Source organism: Neopsephotus bourkii, unplaced genomic scaffold (genome assembly GCF_033783945.1).
Source record: "Neopsephotus bourkii isolate Nb327-2 ecotype Australia unplaced genomic scaffold, CSIRO-AGI_Nbou_v1 NB_1057, whole genome shotgun sequence".
Taxonomy (NCBI): Eukaryota; Metazoa; Chordata; class Aves; order Psittaciformes; family Psittacidae; genus Neopsephotus; species Neopsephotus bourkii.
In genome coordinates, this window is record NW_026901546.1 from 342,462 (window position 1) to 364,660 (window position 22,199).

At 44.7% G+C, this 22,199-nt stretch overlaps 1 protein-coding gene and 1 pseudogene across 1 annotated transcript in view; both read left to right on the forward strand.

Annotated features, from left to right (window-relative positions):
• KIAA1958 (KIAA1958 ortholog) overlaps positions 1-4,521 on the forward strand; it is a 76,448-nt gene extending 71,927 nt beyond the window's left edge. Inside the window, exons 4-5 of the transcript XR_009726657.1 lie at positions 2,968-3,140; positions 4,223-4,521. The gene's annotated coding sequence lies outside the window, so the exon portion shown is untranslated. The remainder of the gene's footprint in view (positions 1-2,967; positions 3,141-4,222) is intronic.
• LOC133216492 (uncharacterized protein KIAA1958-like) lies at positions 4,201-5,968 on the forward strand (annotated as a pseudogene).
• Positions 5,969-22,199: the final 16,231 nt, after the last annotated feature.

Sequence of the window (22,199 nt, forward strand, 5' to 3'; positions counted from 1 at the left end):
ATTTCAACTTCAAAGGTCTGGTGTGGAGCACCTGCAAACCATAAGAGCTGCATGCATAGTTGTCTGTACTGATTAGGGTGTGTGCATGTTTTGGCAAGCAATGACAAATGTAAATGGTTTTTTCCTGTATGATGTATCACCTCAGTGACAGAAGTTCGGCAAGAGGTGCTGTGCCTCTGCAGATGGTGTTTTTGTGTGTGACTTTGCAGTGTGCAACCAGGTAAACTGAACATGAAAATGACTTTTTCAACAGAATCGTCATTATTTCTGTGCTGCTCAAGTGCTGTGCATTCTAACACCTAGCCTGAATTCCCTGAAGTGTTGTTTGACAATAAGCCCCCAGGTGACCTCCAGGAAGAGAAAGGCAAAAGACATGTTAGGGGTGAGGGAACACAGCCTTACAACTTAGGTGCAAGATCTTCTCTACGTTTGTAAGTTACTCTCAGCATACCTACAGCTGTTCTGAGTCAGGACTTGTGTGCTTTCACTAGCAGCTTGTGAGCTCCACACATAAAAAGGCTGTATCATGGGGCTTGATCCAGAATATGCAACTGTTGCTGTGATTATAACCCGGAGCACCAGCAAGGCCCTTCTGGATATGGGATGTGTGTTCCTGGCTGCTTAATGCTTTTACAAATTCCGTCTGACAGGTCCAAGTGGGAACGCCTGGCAAGGGTGTAGGTTTTGTCAGTGTCTCTGGCAGTGTCCCAACGCCTCCATCGGGCACTCCACGAGGTGTTCAGAAACAATTTAAGATTCCTAGAGCATCATCTGGCTGCTGACAAGTGATGTCAGGCCAAGAGCCTTGTGGTTTCATTTGCAGCCACTGAAGTCAGCGAGGAAGGCAGCATGGGAGTACCCTCATCTTTAAACAGAGCCTATGCGCTGGTTTGCTTTCGAAGCAAGATCCCAGCCTTCTTCAGGACAAGTTCACATTGCCTGAGAATGAAAGGGTTAAACTGCTTTCTTACGGACTAAAGAAAGCAAATCTTCATTATGCTGATTTAAACATAAATAAATAAAAGAAGAAGCAAGGATTATCTGTTTCCTGCAGGAGTGGAAAATTGGGTAGTTCTTGTTCCTGCCTTCTGATGATATAACACCCTTACAGATGGTAGCTGATAAATGCCTGCCATCGTTTCATTTCATTTTATATTGTTACGCTAAGACTCCTTTGCTGCAAGTATTAAAACTGTCACAATGCACTGCTCACAGTCACCCTCTCTTTCTTACCTGGCTACACTTTCTTTTAGAGCAACTCATGCCAATTTTTGTAGTTCTGAGGGCAAAGCGCCTAGTGAGAAGAAAAGGAAGAAGCGATATGGTCTTTAGTGGGAATCACCGTGCATAAGGTATGAAACATCCCTAGACAGCTGTCTGTGGATCCTGTTCTGATGCAGCACTTGACTCACTGTCCCAGTTCAGGGCTGAAGTAGCACTGATAAAATGCTGTTTGCACTGTCAACTATCAGAGGTCAGCTCAAACCAGATGCCCGTTTTGAAAACCTGGAATTTGGAGAATCCAGGAACTGTAACTCAATTTCCTAGTGCATGATAAACCCTGACTTGGAAAGCCACAGTCCATCTTAGTCTGTCTATTCTTGTGGTTCAATAGATCATCCAAGTGATCCTGTGATTCAAGAAATAGCCACCATAATTTTCACACCAAGGCCTGTCAGAATTAAAACCTGTAGGATTAATCACAGCATGAGAACTTAAGTGAGGCTGGTGCTGTTATGTCTTTCAAGGCAACCAGCACTGTATGGTTAGGCTCTTCGTTTTAGTAGGCTCTTTCCCAAAGTGGCCTTGGTGCTCTCAGAAGAAGTCTTTGGGTGAGCCAGCAGTGTGAGCTTGTTTTGCTTGCAGTGGGTTCTTCAGTTGGGTTTATGCAATCCCTTTACCTTTTATATACTATATTAACAGCAAAAACTGCAATAAAAACCTCTTCATAAATCACCTCTTCCCAGTGTGCAGAGTTACACCTCTGGGGCTGCAGTAGCAGTCTGCTAGGACTGCGGAATGGAAGGCTAACAGGAGAAATCCATTAGCTCCCCGGAGAGTACCACCTTTTCCCTTTTCCTGCAGCAGTGAGATGGTCATCGTGGGGATCACTAACTCAGTGCATGGATGTTCAGAACAACCTTTCACAGCTATTTCACAGCCAGCATGCACTGAGCTGCTGAATTCATTAGCTGCAGCACTGTAAGAAGTAGACTTACAGTGGATATAATAAAATTATAGTGGCATCATAAAAATGTATTACTCTTTCATAAAGAATATTAAGTGTCTGAACATCTATAAAAGGGTTCTCCATCAATCTTCTACTTTCACTGCCTGCCTGTGGGGCTGAGGATCTCCTTTTAAGAAATGCATGCTGCGTGTCCACTTAACTCATGGTATCCATCAAGATGCACCTGCCTTTGGTCCATTGAAGCAACAGGGCCTGATTCTGTTGTACCTAACAGGGAGTAGAGGTGGGTATGAGTGGAAAATCCTACTTGGTTAGCACTGCCAGTGCAGCTTGCATCCAGTGCAGCAGACATCGGTGGTGGTGTGTCACCCTGGCAGCACAGAGTCAGGCCATATAGGTACAGGACAAATATTTCCCTTGCTCCTGAGTTGGCTCACAAAGGAAAAACCTTTGCCTTTGTCACCCACCCACTGTTTCTGCAGCAAGGTAAAAGATGCTGTGTTACTCCTTCTCTATTGCTGGCCCTACATATTGTGCCATGTGTGGCAGTACATTTTTAGCTTTGTGGCAACATTAGGGTGACTTTGTGTTGGTGCTCCTCCTGCTGTGTCCGAATTTTCAGTGCATAAAGTCGTGGGGAATCATCAGGAAAGAGCTGTGTTTCATATTCCTTAAATTTCTCACATTTTGTGCAAAACACTAAGTTTCTCATAGGCAGGAATGGCAGCATGTCATTAGGACAAGCTATTTCATCCCCATTTTGGTTTGCTTTCTAGTGTATTCAACTAAGCTCAGCAAGGTTCCTGTGTTTAATTTTGATGATGGCCTCAAGTACCTGAGTATCAGTGCTATGAACCCTAACACCATCAAGGCCACCCTCTATGCTCTCAGCGTGTCAAGATACTGGTTCCTGACTAAAGGACTCAGAGATTACATGGACATCACTAAGGTCAGAAAACAGCAAAATACTGCTTTTTCAGGTGGCGACCAGTCCCCCTGGTCAAATGAAGTTATCATAAAGTTCGGAAAGAAATGGGGTTTCAGCCGTCTTTAAGTTTTTGTGGTTGTGGGGACCTTCCAAGTTTTTTCTTGGACCTTTCTGTTAATAAAGCTGTAACATTTTCTAACTCACACCCCATTGCCTTTATGGTAAAGCCAGTAGCTTGGAAAACCCGGATGATATTAAAGATTTTCTTGTAGATAAGATTTGTACACAGCCTTGGCCTCGTGGCCCGTGGGACAAGATTTCCTTCTCTTACCCTAAGAACCCATACTGTTTGCATGATTTCTGCTCTCAGAGTGAGCCAATGCAATTCAGGGCATTTCAGGATTTTTCTCCAGAAATGAACTCACAGCAAAATCAGTGCACAAATCAAAAATAAGGACTGTGGCTGAGAGCCAAAGGGGAAAAGCCACACTCACATTTTTACAAACATGTCTCTGTGTTAGGTTATTCTAAGGTACTGGCAAATTAAAGATGACTGGCAGTCTGGCTGCAATACTGACATCTCATGGCCAAAAGAAGAAACTGCTACTGCTTCTCCTTTTCCTCCTCCTCTTCCTCCTTTGCTTGAAAAGATTCCATAAGTAACAGGTTACTGCAGAAGTAGAGTATTATGCCCAGGTGGTAGCTCACACATTTGCACCGTCACACCTCAGTGTGACTGAAACCCTCATTCACTTCACAAAAGCCAGGAATTTAGCTCCTCTCTTCTGAATCTGAATTTTTACAGCTTGTGCAGAAGTCTTGCTGGCCACAGAAATGTATCTGCTCTGTCTGAGCATCCTTGCACCATGGGGTTTCTACCCATCTCTTTTGCTTAGGTAAACATGTAGGCTCTTCCCAAGACTCTAAGCCTGCCCAGGAACAAACTTCTGGGGAAGTTCTGGGGAAGTCTGGGGAAGGGTAGAACCTGCTGGAGGTTCCTTCAGAAAAGAGCATGGACAAGCCCTAAACATGTCTTCCCCATCTGCTACACATTTCCTTCCCGTAAGCACTTTGACATATCTTTCCCCTTCCTCCTGTTCCAGATCCGAGCAACGAAGCTCAACAAAGGAAAACAGATGGGTCTGACTTTTTAGCCACAACCCTCCGCACTATTCAATGAGACCTGGACAGGATCTTGAGGAATACTGGTGCTGGCTGTTCCATCACCAGCAACACCTTCAGCTCTTCCACCATCGGCTCAAGGAGAAGCTTAATGTTGTGAGCAACGCTGGGATGTTTGGTGCCTGCTCTCACAAAGCTGTCTGCTTCTCCCATTCTCATAAAGAAGAAGTGGAGGAGATGACAACCCCCAGGCCCTGCTGTCCATGGTGGTGAAATACAACAGCCAGTACCTGGACATGTGAACTTTACGGGAGCACGTGTCTGGTGACACTGGTTTGCCCAGAGACTCCCAGAACAGGCTGGGTTTTGCCAGAATGGATAGCATGAAGCAAAAAATCAGGGTGAATGCAGAGTTTTTATGGCCGGGTCTACCATGAGCACCCAAAGGTCACAAGCTCTGCCCATACTGCCTCCTCTACGAGGACATGTACATACAACACCCCTGACGCAGATGGAGGCCAAGTCACCCTTCTGCCTGATGGCCTGGAAGGGGTTCAAAGGTGAGGAGAGCATCTGGTACGAGGAACAGAGGATGGGGCTCCGCTCCCTGATGGGTGTTGTCCCCAGGCTGGCAAAGGAACTCAGGGTGGAGCACTTTGGAAATTTAACTCCTTCACTTAGGGTTCCAGGAAGTTTGTCTGCCTTAGGTCCTACCAGTAACCCTGTCCTCTGTCTGCTCTCACCAGCCAGCATCCCAAGAAAGGGCTTTGCCCAGGAGCTTTGGTGTGATGTGAAGAGGGTGAGCTGCTTTCAAATGAGAGCAACAAGTGGAAAGACAGGACCTTACATTTTCATATTGGGAATGACTACAGTCTTGTTCTGATAAGCAAGGGGGCAGAGGTCTCCACCACTGCCATGTCTCCCAAGCAAAGAGGTGGTGGAGACCTTTTTCCTCCTTAGGGGCAGCAATGTGTATATCATGGATTTTCCTCCTTAGCAGGCATAGCTAGGAGAAAGAAGGCTGAGTTTTGGGACCAAGAACTCTTGAAGCAGAAGTGGCTATGCTTTCTTTCAGAACTACTGTACAAAAAAGTTACTCTCTTGTGAACCATGTTTTTTGATGGTTCACCATTTTCTGCACTTGTTGGATGTATCAGAAATACACCCATTTTTCAATACCTGATCATTTACACTGGATCTGTAGGTACAGCTGCTAGAAACTCCTATTGGCTTTACCAAATAAAACCCAAACAGATAAAATTAATTACAGTATCCCCAAAAGACAGCATTTTCAGTCAGTCAACTGTAAATGGTGAACACTTAAACATCAGTAGTTTGGGGCTGTCTGGGTTTTGAGACATTCAGCAGTCAAATGCTCAGCATCTTTTGAAAATGGAAGCACTCTGAGGTATCTCAAGACTGGCATCCAAATTATGTAATTTTCAAAAATCAACAGTCAGTTGTAAAATTAATTTCAGTAAACTTCTATAGCTACAGCTCTGCCTGCTTTCTGTTGAGAGAAAAGCTTCATTTCAGCTGGAGATGTGGCAAACCTTTAAGTCACAAAAAACAAAACCTGGAAGACCTAAAACAGAATGTGTTGACATACAATCTGCTTCTATTCTAACGGAAAAATAGGGCTCTTTCTGGTTTTCCCAGTAGGTTGCAGGGCCGTGAGAGGTTTGATAAGGTTTATCAAGCCCACTATGCTGTGCAGTCATTGATTTTCTAGAGCTGTATAACACCTTGAAATCAGAGCTTCTGTCCAACAGGTACACATTTGAACTCCTTCTTTTTGTCTTAATTATATGTATATATTAATTTGATTTGTAGCATGTCTGTGTTGTAAGTTGTAGTGTTGCTTCTGTCTCTTAAATGCTTTTGCACAGTGTTATTTCCCTTTTAAGAAAGTAACAAGCTGGGTATTGAAACACAGAGTAGCATCAACTTTAGCAGGGGTAACATCGGCTAGGAAAGGCTGCTACCTGCAGCCCTCACAGGCTGTGGACATCATTTCTCATTGACATGATGTTTTTCCAAGAGCCTGATCCTGGGAGGTGTTGGCAGCCTTTGCTGGAGGAATCAGAGGATGTTCAGGACTTCCAGAGCAGCTCATGTGATGGAAATTGAAGCTTCTGCCTGAACAGGGGGTGCATTGCTCCAGAGGAAAAATGTCATTTGTCATTTTTGTCTGTTTCACGGGCAATGAAAAAAATCCCATTTTGAGTCCTGCAGAGCAAATGATCAGTTAAGACTGAGGAAAAGCAGAAGGGCTGGGGGAGGGTTTATTTATCTTTGAAAGGAGCAGAAGCAGCTGTTCTGACACAAGCCATATTGAAATCTGAGTGTACCCAGATAATCAGAACTCTTCCTTCAGTAACTAATCAAGGAACTTGTTCTCCAGAGGTGCTGATCTGCTGGAGTCATGCAGTTCCCATGCTGAGAAGTAAAAACAGTCATGGTGAGGTTTCCTTAGGCACAGACAGGAGGTACAAAAGCCAGTGGCTATTCCTCTAATCTCTAGGAGTTTCTTGTCCTTAATTTCTTTGTTCAGTTGATGCAGCTGTCCTCCATGCATCAGGAATGCTCTCTGGTGGGCTCAAATCCTGGCCCTGCGGCAACACAGAATGAAGGGTTTCCTAGATAAGACTGAACCTCCCTTCTCTGCCCATGTGCCATGGGGAAACCTGGCATTGTAAGGGAGGTGGGCACTTGCCTTGGTTCAGACCTCTGCAAAATGAACAAATACTTCCATATATTAGCAGGAGGAACATAGAGAGCAGTAGGAGGGGTTGCTTTAAGGCATAGTGGTTTCTCTCAGACTGCTGTGGTTTCTCTCAATGACTGCAAGCTTCTCCCTGTTCCCCCAGAAGTGTCAAGGCACTAGAAGCATTGGCTGCAACTAAACAGCACTCTTCTGCCCATGTGTATGTTGTTTGTAAGAGTCAATAAATACCAGGGAAAGCATTTAGCTTATGTCCAATGTCCCAAGTGGAAGGATAGTTCCTTTTCCATGTTTTGAAAATGACTGAATATTCTATATACAAAATCTAAGTAAATCACCATGGTTGGTAGGCATACAACTCAGACTGACTTGGAGTTGTCCTGTTTGTTGTCCTGGTCTGGTTGCCCTGCAGCAGCCCTGATACCACAGAGAAAATGCTCACAGTTCATCAGACTATTGCGCATTGTTTGTTTTTGTTTGTTTGTTTGTTTTTTAATAGTGACAGGAAGTGAATGAAAAAGAGGAAAAATGCTACTGTGTGCTTTTATGAAGAAGAGTTGGTCTTCATTTTGTCTCACAGTATGTTTTCTTCCTTTGTCTGATGTCTTTGTGTTTTGACGATTTAGAGTCTTTTTTCTCGCTTATTAAGCAGTGTTTGTTCTGAAAGAAAAGCAGTATCACCTTTGTAAAGTGTGGAACCATTATGAACTGAAATGTTACACAAATCGGATAACTGGGGAAGAACATGCAGCGTCTAGCTGTCAATTTTTGCCACAAGGTATATTTACCTATCAGTCAAACTTCTTCAGCCCTGATGGTCCTTTTGTTCTCTTTTTATGGCAGCTCCTCAAATCCGTGATCCCAAAATGTATGTCTTATCTAACAATATTTGACTCGTTTGACTTATTTGGCCCAACATATAAGTATCTGTATTTCAACAGTGGTTAATATGGTCTAATGAGACCAGTATCATATTAGTACGTTAGTTTTATCTGAAGAAGACAGTTCCCTCATGAAGCAATTCCTGCCAAAAGGCAAAAAGACTAGGCCTAAAGAGGTGTGAGTATGACATGTCGAAGGCCACAATGTGGGTGAGTAGGGTATGTCTCAACCACTTGTGACACCTCTCATCTGCAAGGTTGTTGCTGATAAATGCAACTCCTCTGGGGGTCCTGGAAGAGACAGCACTCAAGAATCACCTAGTCAAAAAGAAGATCAAGGTGTGAGAAGTGGCACTTACCCCTTTTGACTATTAACAAATAATAAAAAGCTGCAAAGAAGAAAGAAACACCCCCTTCACATCAGTGGCATGGCCCCATTTCCAGCCAAAGCAGGTATCATTTGTTGTATGCCCAAAGACCCAAATTCCAGGTAGATGGCTTTTATAGCAGCCTTGTACTTCTGTGGTGCACTGAAGAGCTAGACCATGAGTTTTGTGTTTCCAGCCATGTCTCACATGCTGGCTGTGCTCTGCCCTGTTGAGAAGCTAGGTCCTGCAGACTTCCAGCCAGGCACATGTTATTCAGTGGGTATTTCTTGCACTCCTCTAAAATACCTCTCATATTGCAAAATCAGAACACTCAGCAAATCCTGACTTTATTAGTTTTTGTGGGACATGGAGGTCATGCTGGCACAGCATTATTCTTTATTCTGTGTTCTAAGGTAGATATGATTGCGGGTCATTCAGAATTTGCTGTAAATTGCAGGGATTTTGTTTTGCATTCCTTCACCACTCACCCCAGACCAAGCACATCTAGGATGTGTGGCTAACACTCATCCTGACAGGCTACAGAAATATGTCCAAGATTATCAAAATACTGCCTAGCTGAGTGACTAGCATGATAAGACTTTAGGGCTTATGATTTTGAGGCCTTTGAGGCTTTTTCCACAGTGTGTTAGGTTGGGCGCTCATAATTGCTAGTTCCTTTAGGTAGGTAAGAATGACCACCACCTGCATGGGTGAAAGGAGACACCCACGCCTCTCTCCTTATCAGGGTGGGGCTGTATGCTTATAGAAAATAGCTTAGTTGGTTTAGTTTTAACATTCCTTGCCATCAAGATGGACTGCTAATACAATGTCCTTCTGCAATCTTGTGTGCTGAGGGGGGGAGGCAGCCCTTCCTGTTATACAGAATAGACAGCTAAGTAGAGTCAGAGTATGTGTGTGCGTCTTCACTTTGAAATGTGGTCCTCCTCATGAGGTGGACACATTGAATTCATGAGGGCATGGAGCCAGCAGAGCATCTGGCATGATGCGTTCGGTCTACTTGATTTAAGTTGAAATTAAGTGATGTTTCAATTTTGCACCAAGAAAATGTTTTTTCTCAAGTCGATGCAAGAAATATATTTAATTTAGTTAAGTAAACTGTTCCATTGTTTGGCAGACTTTCAGTAACTCAGAACATTGATTTCAGACCTTATCTGCTCCATAATATTTAGTAGGTCACTAAGCTCTCCTGAAAAAACAAAACAAACTCCCAAATGCCACATACCGCACTGCTGAGCCGGGCCACGCAGAAGTACACCTGCACAGAGGCAGGAGTCCAAAGAACCCTGTATTTGAACACCCATGTGGTTCTTTTTTGAACACACCATGTGTTTTCCATGGACTCAAAGATGAATGAGAAGGGAAAATAATGACAGTTTAAGATGTTATCATTTACTTTTTGAGAAATCTCAGGCACTGTGCTTTTTATCTCTCCATTTGTTGTCTCTGCCCATCTGATGACTTGTGTGGAGGCAGCTTAAAGGAGCTGAATGCTTTGGGTTGTAAGGCTGTAGTCCATTTTGCTGGACTGGAAGTCTGTAATTGTCATGGTGGCCCAGGGGTGATTGCAACACTGCTTGGAAGAACACTCAGGCCAGGAAATGGAGATACCTCCCAGGCTCAAGTCCTCCCTCACCCGGATGTGGGAGGGTCTGCAGAGTCACTGTCAAATATGACATGCTAATTGTTAAATGTTTTACTGATCTGTAGGAAAAACTTGCCTGGAATTCCACACCTCCCTAAATAATTTGTTCCCTGACACAGAAACAAGGGCTGTTATTACTGGTGCTAATGTTGGGGTGAGAAAGCAACTGGGCAACTGTGGGAGAAGAGGCAGGTGAACAGACAGTCAACCAAGAAGAGCAGAGAGAAAACAGATGGCATTAAGGAAGAGATGCAGATGCAGGAAGCAGAGCAGAGGATCACAGACTGCTCCCAGTGGTGCCCTTCCCAGGGGTTCCAGGAGTGAACGGAGGGAGGCCCAGAGCAGCCCTTCCCAACAACACCAAGGGAACAGGGGCTGAAGGAAGCCCCTCAGATGCAGAGGAGGTCCCTGCCTGGTGGCTGAGGGCCTCTAGTCATCCTCGGGACAGCTCCAGCATGTCCAGTCCCTGGGTGAACCTTAGGGTCCAGGACCTACCTGAAGGGGCTTGATGTAAATACATGTAAGCGGATGAGGTTGCTGTTGCTGAGCTCAGTGGTGAGGTCTGTGGGAAAACGGAGCCTTTCTGGGGGAAAACAGTGAGGGGACATATGATCAAGTCATGACATGATGGAGCAAGAAAGTAAGGTTGAGTCACAGTGGATGTTCTCACAATAGAGCTTCTCATACCTAGTTAAAACACAACCCCAAAGGGAACCATATCAGTCACTGATCTCTCAGGAGCTTGGAGTAATCTACCCCATGTCTGGCAGCCCAGGTCACACTTGTGCTGGTAGCTCAAGAACAAGTTGTTGTGCAAGGCCTTACTTGAAGAAGTAAGTCCTACAGACAATTCTGGAGTATTTTCTGTGCTTTTGGGTTCTTTCTGCCACCTTCTGCTGCTGGTGTGAAAGAAGCACGTAGCTGGGAACAGCTCTGGAGCTTTTTATGTTGGGGATTTTTTCATAAAGCTTTTTAAAACTTGCTCCCAAATTGTCAGTGTTTGTTCGGAGCAGCTCAGGGTGAGGCCCAGCCAGTTGGGTACAAGTCCATTGAATGGATTTCTGCTCTGTTTAGAAGATTAACTCCTAACCCTGCCCTTTGAAGGTCTCTTGCTTTGCTACCAAAAACTCACCCACGACCTTCGTCCTCCTGCAGAGATCCTCTTTGCTCTGTGTAGGGAAGACAGAACTTCACCCCGTTTCCTACACTTTGGCTGTGCTGCTGCAAAGTAGCCTCTTTCCCAGAGGCAGGATAGCCACGGAGTTGGCTCAAAGCCTGCTACGCACCTTCCTTAACCGCAGCAGGGTCTATTGGTCTGCTCCAGTGCCTTCTGCTCTTTAGGATTACCATCTGCATCACTGGGGTGCAGCTACCCATGAGCAGGGATAGCAGCTGTGTGCTGGGGAGGAGGCTTCTGGGGACAAGAGTGGAAGAAGACGCTAACAGAGACTGGTGGGAACACCAAGACATTTGAATGGTTCCTCCAGTATTGTATGCTGGCTATTAAACGTTTACAAGGTGAGGGGCCAGCTCATGTCTGCTTTTCAAAGCAGTGGCTTTTCCTAGGGGCCACTTGCCTACCCTTTATGCTGTTAAAGGAGAACACCTCAGCTTTGAACACTTGCAGATACTAAAAAACCAAGCTGTGATGCCTGGGATATTAGGTGCGAGGGGCAGGATTGTTACTTAAGTGAGCAGAGGGTTCATTGTGAAGTTGAGTAATGCCATGTTGATTTCTCTGCTGTTCATTCAGATACAGCAGAGTAGGTGGGACAGTGTCCCCCGAGGGACAATCCGTTATGTCTGCAGCATTGTGGTACAACACTAAGTCTGACTGAAGCCGGGGTCAGAGCTTGCAGCAACATGTCACTCCTCCTTCTTCCTTCCCTACTTGGTCACCTGTTTTTCTTAAGAAGGATGCACCTAAACTTACAAACAGGTGTTCATATAGCACATGAACAGCTACTGACCGGCTGTAAGTTACATCTGAGCAAAGCCTAAAACAGGGGACAAACAAGAGATGACAAACCTTTGTGCTGAAGCTGGCATCAGCTTCAGAGGCAGGCTCTTGCTTGTCAGAAGCAATCCCAGCGTGTCAGAAGCAAGGATTTACTGGAAAGAAGCAGACCAAGATGCAGCTCAAGATATCACTTTCAAGACCCAAGTCCTTCTGAAAGCTGTGCGAGGAGCCACCCTGCAGGTTCGGTGGGTTCACCATGTCCCTGAACCAGACATTTTGCTCCCTGGCATTTCCGACCAGCCCTGGCCCCAGGGCAGAGCCAGCCTCTGCTGTTCAGCCCCTGCCTAGCACTGAAGTGCTCGCAGGGCTCCTGTGAAGGGCTGGCCCTGTGCTGAGGCTGCAGAGCCCCTCCTGCCAGCAACCCCGCTGCTGCAAGGATGAAGAACATTCCCTTCCCTCGAGGCTACCATGGGCACCTTTGCACTCTTCTCCCCTTTGAGCAAACCAATCAAGTCCTTAATTTCCCACCTCTATCACACAGGGACATTCCTGCCTAATTTCCCTGCCAGGAGTCACTCTGGATCATGAGTGTTTGACCCACCTCCCATTATGGCCTTTTGACTGGTATCTTCCCAATTAAGGCAGTGTCCTTTTTATGACCTGATGGGACCCTGGAGCATCTTGACTGACTTTAGCCATACCTATTCCTTCTTATCTGTGCAAGTCACGGTGACAGTGCATCTCTCCCTGACAGCACAGCCATACTTATTTTCAGAAGAAATGTAATTGGCTTCTAAGTCACACTTGGCTGCCAAGTCAGACACTACCCTGTGATCTCGTAACATGAAGTCTATGTCAAGGCGCTGCAGCCTTTCCCATCAGGCACTTGATTATTTTGTGCTTGCCACCAGCCTGTTATAGACATTACTGGGACCTAACAGTGGCCTCTGTAAAAATAGTCATTCCTGCAGTCTGCTGCAATACTAAAGGGAGGCCAGCTCGAGGCACGAATGTGTATCTCACCACATGAAAACTTGCCTGGTTCCTAGGTGTCACCTAATTAGTTATTATGTCTAGATATAGCAGTTGTGAGGAAGCCAAATGACAGGACAAGCATATGTTCTTTTACACATTTCTGAAGAAGACTCACCTCTCCCATGCCAATAGCATTGTCTTTTGCACCTGAAATGCTTTGTACTTTCGATGTTAACTTACTTTAATAAAATCAAGAAATGTCCCTTGACTGCCTTAGACTTCCATTATGCTGTAATAGGATTTTTTGTTTCAACACTGCTTTTTGCTGTTTGTCATACTTCTCTGTAACAAACACACGAAGAATCGCCACCTTAGAGTCTTCAAGCTAAATCACAGTGAGAAGTAGGACTTGGTCCTAGGGAACTGTTGGAATAGCTGGAGTCAGTTTCTGAGAGGTCTTACAGTTGACATATGCTCTGGAAGCATCTTCACCCACAGCCCATTTCAGCCCTGATGTTGGCGGTCTTTAGCTGTTGGGCTTTCTTCTGAGCTTTTCTGAGCTCTGAAGCAGTGTGGTATTTCCTAATTGTTCACCGACTGATCTGAATGTGCTCCGGGAGCTGGAGGTAAGACGCCTATGGTCCATATGGAGAGCTTTGATATTGGAGTTACTGTCCCCAAAGCCATATAGCCAGCTGCTGTGCCTCATGGTACCTCCAGGGGTCAGCATTCTACAGGACTAGGACTTCAGCCTGTTGACCGCTACAAGCAGAGCCTAAACCAGAGACTGGGGCCACAGCAGGTAATAACCCAATGAACAAATGGAAATGCAGCACTCTTTCCCTCCCCTGCACTAGACTGGGACAACTAGTGACAGCAAAGTACACTCCACACCGTACATGGTTCTGATGCTCCGTGACAAATCCTGACCACTTGTATGTGTGATTAAGATAGAGAAGACTTGTACAGGTTTACTTTTGTAAAGGTTTCAGAGGAAGCACATTTAGATCACACGGGGATAGCCTGAGGAGCAAGGAAAGCATTACACTTGGGAAGGAAAAAGGTACATTTTTGCCTTAAGCCATTCTGAGTTTCAGCTGCACTGTGTGCACTTGCCTTCATGCCAGGTGCCAACATCCAACAGTGGGGCTCTTGGTCTGGTTTTGACATGATTCAGAGCTTTGTAGGCTGGTCTGAGGAAACTGCCATACATCACCACAGGACTTATCTTTCCCTGGGATAGGTCTCAATGTTTTGAATGAAATGTAGGGCATTTCAATGCCCTAGAACTCACACTGGGGATTTTATTCCCCAGTGCTGCATGAAGCAGCAGTGTGGAATTACATCTCCAGGAGACAGAGCACATGGTGCTGCTGTTGCTGCTTGTAAATGCTGTTCAGCTCAGGGGGCTTTTCCAACAGGATGTTAAAGGACAGACAGTAGCAGGGGTACATGCAGTGAGCAGCTGAAGTGCCTCCCGCCTTCACACCCAGTTGTGAATGATTTGACTGTGACTCAAAGCACAGTCTGGGATCACTCTTGGGGACGTGAGGGTAAGCTTCTTTAGAAACCAGTATTGGAAGTCAGCTATAAGGTGGTTCACTTACTGTTACTCAGAACCAGAGCCATTTTAAAACAATTTCTTGAAAAATGAAAAAAATCCCCTGCAGTGTTTAGAGGCATTTACCTTTCTTTTACTCCTGATCTCGTAGACTTGCATCCCCTAGAGAAACACTCTCAGCAATCTTCCAGTGGAATTCCTCTTGCTACCTTTTTATCTGTGTTGTGTTTAAGTGCAGATGATTGATCCTCAGAAAGGGATATTAAAATATTGGGGAAAAAAGGTAAGTAAAACCAGAAAAGAATAAATCCAAGCTGTTTGAGGTGGTTTATCCTGCTGTTCAAATGTGCTCTAGGGCTATTTGTGATGAGAGAGCAGTGGGGAGAGAAGCTTAAAGGTGTGCGATAAACAGCAGTTACGTGTGTTAACTGAATACATCACTACTACAGTGATGTAAGTATATATATTTGTACAGCACTGTATGTGTTCTGCTTTACAATTAATCTAGAAAGCATGACTAAAAGCTCATCTTGCCATAGACATTAGAGAACGTATCAACTGTAAAAACATGCACGTTCCTACAACACATGATGGGGTAACATGCAGTAATGAGGATACTGGGGAGAGAAGATATGTTCTTTCTTTTTAAGGTACCTTACCCACTAGGATCAGCTAGGCCAAGAGAACGGGTACAATCTGATAAGAAAGATTGTACTGTCATTGTGAGACATCATATTGTCTCGTGATGAGATGAGATGACATCATCAGTACATACCGAAGAGAAGTCAGTTAATGGGCTGTTGATATATGGTGGTTTGGTGTGTCACCTGTATTGTGTCATCTGAGTTAGATGACCTCAGCAAGGCACTTGCCCTTTCTATGACTCAGTTATGTTTCTATTTAGAGAGAAAAACAACAGCTACTGCTTCACAATGTTCTTTCACAAACATGTGGACAGAACAATGTCGAAGAGGTGCTCTGTGCTTGGAACAAACACTTGCATTGCAAGGAGTGCTGTACTGCAAGATGAGATCTTCCTACTTTTCCCCTGCCATGTCAGAATACAGCAGTGCCATGGCATAATTTATCATCATCTGACTGCTAATGAGAGCAAAATCCTTCAACTAATTTACCTGCAGCTGGAATCCCCAAGTGAACAAAGCATAACTGCTCCCTCATCTGAGTTCTGAATTCTTTTCATTTCCAAATCAGACATTGACTACACAGGAAATAAAGACACAATTCCCACCCATTGAGAGAAATACCCACATTATGAGATGCAGGGAAGCTAAGATTTGCTAGTAAATAATGCATTATGTGTCAGATTGGTAAGAACCACAGCAATGTTTGAGTGGTTTGCTTTGTTCCTTGTGAAAATGGTCTCAGTTTGAAAAGCTGTCAAATTTATGGGGGGTACTGCAAGGTGTATTTTGGAACTCACTGTAAATATTATTTATGGGAATATTTCTGAAATCAATTTTGCTGCCAGATAGACAGCTATATAATTTACACTATAGTGTATGTGTTAGGAATTCCCATAGGTGTATTTCTTTCTGCCACTAGAAACCAATATTACAGGAAATCACTTACCTGAAAGAAAAACAGTCGGGGAGGGGGAAGGAGTCCAGACATTGGCTTTCACTTCTGGAAGTACTAAAAGCTAGAAAGAGATCTGTAATGGCATATCTAGGCAAAATGCACAATGCATACTGAACACACACTGCAGAAGTGGGAGGCAATGAATTGGCATCTGATGGAGATCTGTGTTTTGTGAGTGCTAGGAAAGTCTTGTGTTAATTCCTTTTGGGTGTGAATTACTGAGAGATGTAGCCTCCTCACCTCATTTCAGATGGCATTATGCTTTGGCCATGCATAAAAATACTCACTAGCATGGGATAGACATTTTCCCGACCTAACTTTCCCAACCTCCCTCTTTGGAACTAATCCTGTTTAGATGAATATTCACTGGCTTGGAACAAAACTAGTCTAGTTACCTTGTGGTTCAGGCTCTCTGTGGAAAACCCTGGGTCAGGTCATTGCTGCAAGGATTATTTCACCTCTTATCCAGTGAGAAGAAGCTCCATCAGAGGAGACTGAGCACATTGTCTTTGTGAGCATGAATCTCCTGTGCTATACTCCAGGCCTGGGTGGAGCGGTGCAGACTGCTCCTGAGTGATGAACTTCTCCCTCTGGCATTTCTTGTTGCTGCCTCAGATGGTCTGAGAAGCAGCACAGAGTAAGGCTATTTTGAAGTCCCAAGAGCTTTCTTGGAAAGGGGGAAGTATTCGTCACTCAGTTCTAAGTTATCATGTTACATTTAAGGGGACATTTGCTCCTGCTGGCACAGCGCTGGAGTTTGAGGCTGTCTGTGGGGAACAAACAGGGACTGAGAACTCTCTGGGGCTAGTAAGATGAAGGTGCTCCCACATACACAACACAAACTCATGTTGTAGAACAGCACTAGCATCACACCTTGCAGCCCCTTGGCCCACAAGGAAAACCTTCATCCAATCACCACCCAGCTCCTTCATCCCCTTTTTCTGACCTTTACAATCCAGTGGCAATAATCAGCTCCCGTGAGTGCTGTGCCAATTGCATGCCACTGCGTCAGAGCCTGGGAATGAGGCAGGCTGCCCCCATGAGGGCTGCACATGCTCCCTGTGGATGAGCGTGGGAAGGCGTACATCCCCTTACCTTAACCCATTCCCCACAGACCTCTAGACAGACATGGGTTGATGTGAGCTTTATCAGGTGATGTTGGTGGTTACCTAATCCAAAGTTCACCAAGGCAGCATCCCTCACCAGGCCTGGGCTCAGGCCAGAATTGTCCCACATTTCTTTTGACTGGACTTTCCAAGCTTTAGGCAATCAAATGCCACTCTCCAGCAACAGAACTCTTCAAGTGCTGCAAAAGACAATTTCCTCATCAATGAATCTGAGTACATTAGGGTGATGCTGAGCTACCCAATAGTGTCATGAATCTTTCCGTAGCTGAATGCACTCAGGGTTCCCAGAAAGTAAGTTCTTGATCCCAGTCTCGCTTGCATCTGTCAAGACATGTAATTACATCTTTAGTATTGAAATGGAGCTTAATTAAAGCACATTTGCTATGGTGTAACAAGATAGCTGAGGTAAGGAATATTGCAAGGAAATGAGGCTGATGAGAAGGAAGAAATGGAGTTGAAGGAAGACATGGCAGAAGGAAGGAGGGAAGTACATAATTGAGAGATGAATGTGTGTGGCAGAGGATGAAATGGTAGTACTGACGGTTGTTACCCCAGAAAGTGTTGAAGAAAATGCTGGAAATAACTCCAGCAGAGTAAAAGGGTATATTAAACAGGTCAGCTAGAATCACAGACCACATTAGTATGGAAAGGCTGAAAAGTAATCATCACAGCAATAAGAACATGTTTCCGTTCTGCTTTACGGCTCTGTTGCTGTATTGAGGTGTCTCCAGCTGTGTGTTGAGGCAAGCAGTTTGTTGACTTAAGACCTGGAAAATATCCCTGAGCTGGGGTTTAGGATAAACAAACATTTATTGGATTTGAGACTTTCCACTCTTAGATGGCTGAATATCACCTGCTACCCTTAACGTACGTGAACAGACTGCATCATCAGAAAGCTCTGCTGAGTGGTGCTGGCAGTGCACTCTCTTCTGACATACTGCAGCACGAGTGTTAAAAGCCCCACATGTGGATCAGGACATCATACCGGCAGATGCCTCTGAAACCCTGTCCCTCAGTTTGTCACTGGAGTAAGATACAAAGTAGCATGGGGGATATTACTATAAATGGGACACCATCTACAAAACCCGTGTGCCAAAAGTAGCATCCACTAATACTACAGTATCCAGATTAGAGGCCTTAATAAGAACTGGTTGAGAACTGTGTCACTATCACAGTATCACAGTATCACAGTATGTTAGAGATTGGAAGGGACCTCAAAAGATCATCTAGTCCAATCCCCCTGCCGGAGCAGGAACACCTAGATAAGGTTACACAGGAACGTGTCCAGGCGGGTTTTGAATGTCTCCAGAGAAGGAGACTCCACAACCTCCCTGGGCAGCCTGTTCCAGTGTTCTGTCACCCTCACTGAGAAGTTTCTTCTCAAGTTTAAGTGGAACCTCTTGTGTTCCAGTTTGTACCCATTTCCCCTTGTTCTATCATTGTTTGCCACTGAGAAGAGCCTGGCTCCATCCTCGTGACACTCCCCCTTTATATATTTATATACACTAATAAGGTCACCCCTCAGTCTCCTCTTCTCCAAACTATAGAGACCCAGCTCCCTCAGTCTTTCCTCATAAGGGAGATGCTCTACTCCCTTAATCATCTTAGTTGCCCTGCGCTGGACTCTCTCCAGCAGGTCCCTGTCCTTCTTGAACTGAGGGGCCCAGAACTGGACACAATATTCCAAATGAGGTCTCACCAGGGCAGAGTAGAGGGGAAGGAGGACCTCTCTCGACCTACTAACCACCCCCCTTCTAATACACCCCAGGATGCCATTGGCCTTCTTGGCCACAAGGGCACAGTGTCGGCTCATGGTCACCCTGTCGTCCACCAGGACACCCAGGTCCCTCTCCCCTACACTGCTCTCTAACAGGTCGTTCCCCAATCTATACTGGAACCTGGGGTTGTTCCTGCCCAGATGCAGGACTCTACACTTTCCCTTGTTATATTTCATCAAGTTATTCCCCGCCCAGCTCTCCAGCCTGTCCAGGTCTCGCTGAATGGCAGCACAGCCTTCTGGCGTGTCGGCCACTCCTCCCAGATTAGTGTCATCAGCAAACTTGCTGATAGTACACTCAATTCCCTCATCTAAATCGTTGATGAATATATTAAATAATACTGGTCCCAGTACCGACCCTTGAGGCACTCCACTAGATACAGGCCTCCAACTAGACTCCGCCCCATAGACTACAACTCTCTGGCTTCTCTCCTTCAGCCAGTTCACAGTCCACCTCACTACCCGATCATCCAGACCACACTTCCTCAATTTAGCTGCGAGGATGCTGTGGGAGACTGTGTCAAACGCTTTGCTGAAGTCAAAGTCATCTTTCATAATTCAATGCCCAAATGAACTTAGCAGAAGTTCTCTAACTGCGAAGAGCCATTTCCTCACCAGTAGTTAAGTATAATTTTTCATAGTGCCTGACTGCACTACTCAAGTTTTCTCTGGTTTAGTAGTGCTTAACCTTCTTCCTCTCTGAAGAAAAACTGTTCAAAAAGGAGTGTAAAAATCATTTCCCCAGGGAGTTATTTCACTTCATTGTTTCTTTCCAGAGCAAGATCCAGGAAACAAGGAGGCTAGTGTCCTTGTAAAAAGCCTGGGGCAAGCCCTATGGTTCCAACAAATGAAGAAACTCACTGGAACAAGCTTTTAACTCAATAGCATGAGAACTCCACTTTGCTGACTAGTGTTCAAAGTTACTGTTCATTACAGAAAACTCAATACAGTACATTTTAGCCCAATAAAGATTGCCTGCAGCCTCCAAAAGCAATTCAGAGCACAGATTAGCAGACTTGCCAGCCACAAGGGTGTATCTAGCAGGTGCTGTTGGATTTTGCCCTGTGTGTTAGTGAAACATAAATCAGGCATGTAAAGCTCTGGATGGGAAGACTCTTCCAACTGGGTGCAGACAATCCTTCCCTCTCTCCAATTCCTCCTTCAGAGGTGTCTGTACAGTGACCTGCCTTCTCTTAGATTTTCCCCTCAGGATTCGTGTGTATTTTGGTTACTGTCTAACCCCTAGGACACAGGAATCAGCTCAATTTTCAGCAGAAGTCCACAGCACAGTGCGCTGACCCTGTCCTTCAAGAAAACCTCCTATGTTAGCTGGTTTGACCCGAGGAACGATCAATAACATGATTTTGACCAACATGAATCGTTCTGCTGCTTTCTCCAGCATCCTCTTGGTTTTGAATATATGTCTTAACAGACACAAAACAAGAGCACATCATGTGCAAAATACAGGTATTCTTAGCAATGCTTCTGGTAAATACACCAAGTCCTATTTTTACTATCATAATGCTTAAGAGCATGCACTGAGATAATAACTGCCTGCTCATGTCTGTGACTGCATGCCACACTATTCTAGGCCCTCTCCTTCAGCCCTTGTGCTTTGTTCCTGAAACACTGCAATCAAATACATCAACCCACAAAATGTTGGGCACTCCGAGGTGTAGTTGTCTGCATTTCCTTCTACCGCTTAAAGCTCATGTTCCCTGTTACCTGCTTAATAATTAACAACTTCCTCTTAAAGAGGATATGAAAACCCTCGCCTCTTCATGCATTTCTACAACCTTAGGGCCAGAGCACTGTCCTCTCTGCTGTGCAGCAAGACAATAAATGACCTCCAGCCTTGAAGTGACCCAGGGGTCTAATAAAAGACTACAGCCATTCAAAGTCTCTACCTCACACAGGACTCCTTAGATGAACAGTGGTACCCAATTGCTTTCACAGGGCTTGCAAATTACAGATGGCTTGCCCTGTGCTTAGTGCACCTGAAGGCAGAAGTAGCACTTAGCTATTTTAACCGATTCAAAACATCAAAGTGACTAGGAAGTTTCTGGCAAGTGACATCAGAGGGTGCAATTTCTTTCCAATAGTAAACTTCATCATGTGTTTTGGCATAAGGTGCAAATACAACGTCAGGTACCACTGATTAGTTTCATACCAAAGCTTCTAAGAGATCAATAGAGTGAAAATACCAAGAAAAAAAAGAGACTAAACCCCTGAAGTGGTAGGAAACTGCATGTGGTTCTAGAGCATAGGCTTCTTCAATTAAAACTGAGCATTTTCCAGAGCCTATAATGGTAGGGGGATGGGGAGTGCCTCTGGAAAATAAGGGTGTAGAGAGAAAACTTACCTAGCAGGAGAAAAAAATGCATATAGCTAAGAAGCTGTGGTTCAGTTCTTTTACTGCTTCAAGAACTTTGACTTCTTTACTTCATCTGCTCTTGACAGATTAAGACTCTGCCATCACTAAGAAAGTCTGACCTCACTTGTGTTAGCCCACCTCCCAACTATCTGATCTGTTTAGTGCAAGACCTACCCAGCACTGTGACCTGCTCTCAACCGACCATCCACCTCTGATACAGGCTCTACCCCAGCCACCCGTGTTGAGTGGAAAGGCCAATCGCTACTGTAGCAAATAAATTACTGGAGTGACTATATGTGTTAAGATACTTTTAGGTACATAGGTCAGCACTAGATTACAGTTATTCTGGTTTTAAGTGATTAAGTTCATGGTTACTGACACAGGCAAGACACCCCAGGCACTTCCTGGATTGAGTATACTGTTAAGTAATAATGATTTGAACAGGCAATTCCAACAGGAGAAAAGACGTTTATGAAATAACTGTACAGGGATAGATGAAGGGGTTTAATACTGATTAATAGTGGAAAAGAAACAGTGTGAGTGGCAAGACAAATTGATGCATCTGACACTAATTGCTAGTCTGTAGTTTCGAAGATAGCAGTTTCCATATACAACATTTGTATCTCTGACAGTTAATTATATTTAGATATATCCCCAAGCCCCTCATGATTACACAGAATAATTTGAGGCATTGTAACTTAAAAATATTATACCAGCTGTGTCAATTTTTCCCCTTTCAAATACCTCCATCTTTGAGCTCAGGCCCTGGATTTCCAAATGAGATCTTTTGATACTCAAGATGAAAACACCACAGCCAGCAAGTTTAACTCCTCTAGTGGAGCAACTGTAGCTTTCTAAAGGAGAAAAATCTTTACTGTTTCATTGCCTGGATCAAATGCAACCATGGAACAACATGCAGGGATTCTGTAGCTCAATTCGTTAGCACAG